Source organism: Pinus tabuliformis, chromosome 1_2 (assembly GCF_031772625.1).
Source record: "Pinus tabuliformis cultivar Carrire ecotype Pingquan chromosome 1_2, CPIR1, whole genome shotgun sequence".
Classification (NCBI taxonomy): Eukaryota; Viridiplantae; Streptophyta; class Pinopsida; order Pinales; family Pinaceae; genus Pinus; species Pinus tabuliformis.
In genome coordinates this window covers 672,528,283-672,535,778 of record NC_142298.1, presented here as the reverse complement: position 1 = coordinate 672,535,778, position 7,496 = coordinate 672,528,283, and positions in this window count along the sequence as shown.

Sequence of the window (7,496 nt, the reverse complement as noted above, 5' to 3'; positions counted from 1 at the left end):
ATAAGAAAACCAAAACATCACATCAACACATAATAACAACACATATTGGCGCCACATATAAGTGGAAACCCATAAAGGGAGATAACCACGATTTTATTATTGTTATGATGCAAAGAAAAGATCCTACTCCTTATTACATCTGATTTTTTTGTAGGCTCCAACCTAGATGAGGTTTCTACCTCAATTTTTTTGCAAGCTACAACATGCAAGGAAGCTCCAACTCCCATATGTTTTCTGTAGGCTATAACCCACAAGAGGATCCTACCTCAACCAACTCCAACTGAATATTTATCAAGACACGACTTGAAAGGAGACTACAATCCCTGATACAAACAAGAAATGACAATGTGTTGGTTTACCTAGTCATAAGTTTTGCATATCTCCATCTTCATTTCTGTCTCTTCTTCCCTTCAATTCTGCTTCACATAAGCTTCATATCTACCAGGTAACTAATTCATAACACCTCAATCAAATCTCACACCTTCTATAACTCTCTTACACCCATTTCATCCAAAATCACATATTTTATAAAGATTGTTGGTTGTTTGTATCCCACATAAGAATATGAAGTGAATAGGCTTGACTCTTTGCCTTCCAATAATTTGTTCCCAAACTCTTCATATCTTGAATATTAGAACACAAAAATAAATAATCCATCCAATATTAATTTCAGCCACATGTAATGATTAAATGCATCAACCTAATGCCAACATCATGTAAAATTATAGGAATAACATATGAGCATTCATTCCTGATGATCAATAGCAATATTTATCATTAATGAATCACAACAATATTTGCAACATCTTTGCCTTTGTGATGGGCTTGCATCACAACATCTTCATGTCATTGTCTCAACAACCTTGTTATCATGGAGTCTTTCCTTGCCTTTGCTGTCATGGAGTCTTGCCTTTGCCTTGCATCACAAAAGTTCAGCTTAATCACAACAAATTATTCAATAAGAAATCTTTTGCAATATATCAATTCATCATGAATTATCAAAGCCATCAACACAACATATGCAAGCATAACTCAAACTATTTTGCATCCACCAACTGTTCCATGATATTTGTTTCCCCTTTTGTTTTGCGGTCAATAGTTAAGTACCAAATTAATCATATGTAAACATGTCAACATATCACCATGCCATATCACCTGTTGTTTCTCCTTTGCTTTTCTACTACTGCATACCTTAAATGCTATTACATCCCTTGTTTCTCCTTTTTATTAGTTTTTCCTTTACCTTTGCTTTGCCTTGTTATGTTGCTCCTATGTTCCTTACTCCTGCATAGCTTGTTGTTGCTCCTTTCCTTGTTGTACTTCTCCTTTTCCATCAATAACAATAATCCCATCAGAAGGGTTCATTGTTATGATCTCACACCTGAAGCAATGTTCCTCAAATCAGTCATGAATTAGAATTTGTTTCAAGGAGAGTTTTGAAATAATATTATTGGAACATTGGCAAGACAAAAAATTTAAAAGGCATACAAGGGCTTGAGTGAAAAGGTGAAAGTGGCAATTATTGTAAAAGGAAAGATATTATGTAGTTCTAAACTAAATTTGAGACAATTAGAAGATATCCATAGGGAAGACCAAAGGAACATTGAATTGTGTTTGAGAAAGCAACTTGAAGATGTGAATTTTCATGATTGCAAGTTTAGCGATGATCATGTAGTGAGACAATAGTTGATGAGAAGCAGTGGTTGAGTAAGAGGATAGTGACAAGATTGTATAATGGTTGAGATTTTTTAGTATTGTTGTAAGTGGGTCATGATCCCTAGTATGAGAGCCTACATTGTATTTTATATTTCATTTAAGGATGGTAGGGTGGTGCTAGGAGAGAAAGTTGTAGCTTCTTTCAAGAGATTGTAGCCTCCTTCTAGTGGGTGCTGATAAAATAAGGGTTGTAGGTCCTTCCAGTAGTGGCTGGTAAAACTGAAAGTTGTAGCTTTCTTCAAGATAAAAGTAAATTATTTACATAAATCTTGTATAAATTTGATGTGATGTGATTGATTAATGATCTGTGATACTAAATTGTAAGAAAAAGTGAAAGACTGATTAACCCCTCTCAGTATTTCCAACAATTGGTATTAGAGCAGGGTCCTTCATCATAGTCTAATAGTTGGAAGGAATATCTTGGGAACAAATATGGGAAAGGAAAAAAGTCTATCCTCCAAATGGTATAAGGAAAAGGAAAAGGAAGTCTCGTTCATTGTAATGGTATCAAAACATACTATAGTAATTAATGAAGGTCAAGTTGACCCAATTTTTATGTTTCCACGACCTCTCATGTTTGATGGAACATACTATGAATGATGGAGTGTATCTATGGTTATTTATTTGAAAGACCTAGATTATATATGGTCTGCAATAGTTATTGGAGAAACAACCACAAAGGAGTCAAAAAAAGATGATATAAGGGAAATGGATACCATACTAAGAGGCTTATCAAGTACTGTAAAAGATAAGGTGGGACAATGCTCCTCAGCTAAATAATTTTGGGAAAGGCTATAAGAGATTTATGCAAAATAATCCAAAAAGGAACCAACTCACTTAAATACTGATGTGTAAGAGGAAAAATGGAGAGAATAAATTTTGATTGGTCATCTTAAAGAATAATATGAGGACTTGATGAAGTTACAAATTAAAATTAATCAACAAGAGAGAAGGCTTAAAGAATAAATTATCTCCTTCAAGACCTAAATTGAAGAAGCAAGAAGAATTGAAGAAGTCACAAATTCCAACTAAAAAGGAAGGAAGAAGATTGTCAGAAGCGTGAAGAATTTGTATCATTAAGGGGTGAATTCAATAAGCTCAATACAAAAACGAAATGTTTGCAAGGGCTAAATAACATTTTCAGCTACAACAAAATAAGTCCAAGTGAACCTTCATGCAAATCAAATGCAAGCACCAAGTCCCCAAAGGATAAATTTAAATAAAAACTTGAAAGTGGAATCTTTGTCCTCAGAAGGCTAAGTGAAAACCAAAAGAAGCATGAAGTTGCTAATCTAAAAAGTTATGCTAATGTTCTCAAGAAGATACCTTACCAATAAGAGCATCAAATTAATTGACCTCCTCGAAGCAAAACAATTTCAAAAGACCATCATGGCAATCAAGCTCACTAAAGTACCTAAGTATATTTCTTAGTTATTGTTATTCATGTGCAAATTTTGGGCATAAGGATAGGGATTGAAAATTTTATAATAGGTTTAACTACAAAGGATATCATTAAAACCCTAAAAGAATGTTTATAAGAAGATAATTTAGACACCCTAATGGATTATCTAGCAAAGCTACACAACATTTTCTCCATCATTCAAGTACAACACATAATGCTTTAAATGACATAACTTTGGACATATTGCACAAGACTAGAAATGTGACATGAAGTAAAATCCTAAGCATACTAGGAAAGAAAGAAAAAAAACTAGGGTTTGGAGAAGAAAACATGTCAAACAAGAAGAAGAATTATCATTATGGCATGCATACCCACAAAAGAAATATAACTTTTCCATTGATGTCAAAGGGGGATAGAGAAAGAGGATGGAAAAGTAAGTGAATCATGGATATGGAGTGGAATTCTTACAAGAGGAGCATGAGTATTGACATGAATGAAAAAGGGGGGGATTGTTGGATGGAATTCTTCATTGATGTCAAAGGGGGAATGGGTCATTGATGAGTTAGAAATATCCCTAAGATGCCCTTTTATTTGTTCAAAAGGTCATGATTTTGGAGGTATGATAAATACCATGGGTTTCCTTCATCATGAAATTTCATTTAACAACTTATTAGCCTCGTGGGTCTTTTTGGTTGGAGAGAAATTTAAGCTTAAATCAGTTCAATAAATATACCCCAAAAGTGAATGGGTTTTCCCCACATAAAATGCATGAAATTGACCCAATTTGAATAGGTTTAATATTCTTCATTATGACCCAATTTGTATGGTCCGATTACTGTATGGTCCAATTCGTAATCAAGATAGTCTTAGAGTCAAATTAAAAATTAAAATTATTAATTAATTATTAAACAACTTCAAGTTGGCTCCAGTGATAAATGTTTTTATGATTTTATATCAAGTTGCCCCTAAAATAGGCCTCCCTCCAAAATTTATAAATATCAATAGCCATGGGAATTTAAAACAAGAAAATTCGAAGCATTTGTCTAAGGATATAACACCTCTAATCTTATTAGAGTAGACCTAGACCAAAAAGAAGGATAAATTTGAACATGAAGAACAAAGCCTAGGGGTAAAGAAGTTGAGTTTGTCCCCTCAAGCAAGGGAAAGTGTCTATAGTTTTTGGTTTTATTATTTATTCCTTTTGTTGTGAAATACTAGGCTTAAGACTTGGTTTTTGAGCCATATCCAAGGCCACGTATGAAGGAAGGAAAATAAAATCTGTTTGACAAATATCTGTCATGACAAAGATCTTTTAGGCTGCAGGATAGGGGCCAAAATTAGCCTTGATTTGGTCATAAAAGAAGGTCCTATTAAGGCCAAGTTTCAACATAGATGGATACTTGTTTAGGCCACAGAGTGAAGTCTTTTGAGGCCTTAAAAGGAATTTGACAAAGGAATGTTAGGCCACATAAGGAATCCAAGTTCAATGTTGCAGCAGGATCTTGATTTAAGCGTGCATAGGCCACTAGCAAGGGATCAAGTTTTGGCCACAAAGAAGCCACTCTTGATATGCAGTCCAAGAATAGAATTAGAAATTAGAATTGAAGTTAAATCTCAGCATTTGAAGGTTTTAGTTTGAGTCTTCTCTGTTGACATGTTTTTGTGGACCTAGACTAATTATGAAGGGTTGGTTGTTAGAATATCAATCTATATGCAATGAACGTCAAATCATTTGTGAATTAGAAGTTTGTTCAAGGAGAGTTTTGAACCGGTATTACTGGAACATTGAAAAGAGAGGAATTTTACAAGGCATACAATGTCTTAAGTGACAAGGTGAAATTGGTAGTAATTGCAAAAGGAAAAGGCTTGTGTATTTCTAGACTAAATTTGAGGTAGTTAGAAGTTGGGCATAGGGAAGAAAAAAAACACATTGAATTGTGTTTGAGAAATAAACTTGAGGACGTGAATTTGCATGAGTTCAAGTTCATCGATGATGATGACGTGACGCAATAAATGATGAACACCAATGGTTGAGTAAGAGGATAGTGGCAAGATTGTATAATTATTGAGTTTATTTAATATTGATGTAAGTGAGTCATGACCCCTAGTATGAGAGCCCACAATTTATTCCATCTTTAATTTTAAGGGTGGTAGGGTGATGCTAGACAAGAACATTGTAACTTCCTTCAGAAGGTTGTCGTCTCCTTCAAGTAGGTGTTGATAAACTAGGGGTTGTAGCTCCTTCAAATAGTCGTTGGTAAAACCGAAAGTTGTACCTTCCTTCAAGATAAAAATAAATTATTAAAATTTAATTATTAATATAAATCTTGTATACCTTTGATGTGATGTGATTGGTTAATTTTTTGTGATACCTAATTATAAAAAATAATAAATTATTGATTCACCCCTCTCAGCATTTCTAACGAATAACTTTAATAATATTAAATTTATTTATATATTTGAAAATGTGATGTAAATAATATACAAAGTTATGATTTTGTTAATAATAATATTAAATTTATTTATATATTTAAAAATGTAATGTAAATAATATAAAGTTATGATTTTGTTAATGATTATCTTATTAAACAAAATTTTAATGATAATTGTAAATTAAAAGAAAAAAAATTAAAATCATATAGTTATATAATAAAATTTACTTGGGCTTTAATTTAATTTTTGTTTTTTTATATTGATAATAAGTAAGAATTTTATTTATCCATAAATATGGAAATAATAATAATTATTATTATTATAATTTATTTTTAATTTTAATATGTGAAAATGTGAAAAAATAAAATTATTATTATTATTATTTTAATTTTTTTCTATTAATTTAAAACTATACCGTAATAAGATTTAAAATACAAATAGATTCTCATACATTTAACATAATACCAATAATAATTTTATCAAAGTGACCATCACAACGCTCATGAAAGATCAAAAATCCATCCAAAAGTGACACATTTGAAATCATATCTACTCTTGTGTTCCTCTTTTAAAATGTGAGCAAAGGTGATCCACTCGAATCTAGATTTAACGGATATCCAAGATGGACAACTTGAATATTAACGTTGTCATTAGCCTTATCAATAGTCTACGACCACTTGAATATTAACGTTGTCTTTAGCCTTATCAATAGCCATCCTAGAGTGACCGATGATTTGTAATTTTGAGATTCCATAATTATCAATGGTCAATCTAGAATGGCCCACAACTTGTATTTTTATATTCCATAAGATTTAAATGTGCATAGTGAATTCAACTTTAGTATTAGAACATGAAAAAAGAATAAAACTTTAGAAATGTGCATAGTGAATTGAACTTTAGTATTAGAACATGACAAAAAAATAAAACTAATTTAAAAATAAGATCACTCCAATCACTCCAATACCATATCTGGGAAGTTGTCATGACCTGCTCCATGATTTTATTTTTTTCCAAAATTACATAATTAGTTTGTAATTTTCTTATATTACATTTAAACCAACTACTATTTTCACTTAAACATTTTTTTTTAACCATAAAGAGTATTATATGTATTAATATGTGCTCGTTCATGCCAAAAAGGAACGAGAGATTTACAATTCAGCTACATTACTATGGATAGCTTTCATAAGTTGTAGATTTACAATCCAAGTCCATTTTTCTTTTGAATTTTCAAAAAGCGACTGAGTAACAACAAAATTACTGGTGTAGACTTTGCAGAATTGCCATAATAAGAAAATACATTTTAAATTTGACATTAAGCATACATGTTTTGAAGACTACTCCTCAGGGCCAGCTAGAATGTTGATATCGAAGCCAGTGGTTTCATTTGTTGGTTGGTAGTTCTGTGAGACCAATTGAATTTGGAGGCCTTCAATCTTCCTTCTCAGTCATCTACTTCATCCTCCAACGTCGGTTTTTGTTGCTCTTCTCGATGTTGAACTCCTACATTTTGCAAGCCTCTTCTCTCTGATGTTGAACACTTTTCTTTAGTTCTTCCCGTAACAGCCTTGGTGAAAATTCCATGTAAAAATATATAAGTACCACAGATAATGGGATACGTATTCCAAGCTGAATGGTGGACAAGACATCCTAGTAGGTGTTCATTTGGTTGTTTACTGCTAAGGAAATTGGCAAAGGCAATGGCTAAAGCATTAAAGAGACAAAACAATATTTTAGCACATTTATTTATGAAAATAATGGAAATTAGGAGAAAAGGAAGGTGAAAGGTCATAGGTTGCATGTGAGAATGAAATTGAAGGAAAATAATAGAAAATAAAGAAAATAGAGGTCTCATTAATAAAAAGTTTCTAAGAATCAGTGAACAAGACTTGGTCAGTGCAGAGTTGGAGCTCTCTCATTTTCTATCTCTCTTTCTCATACTCTT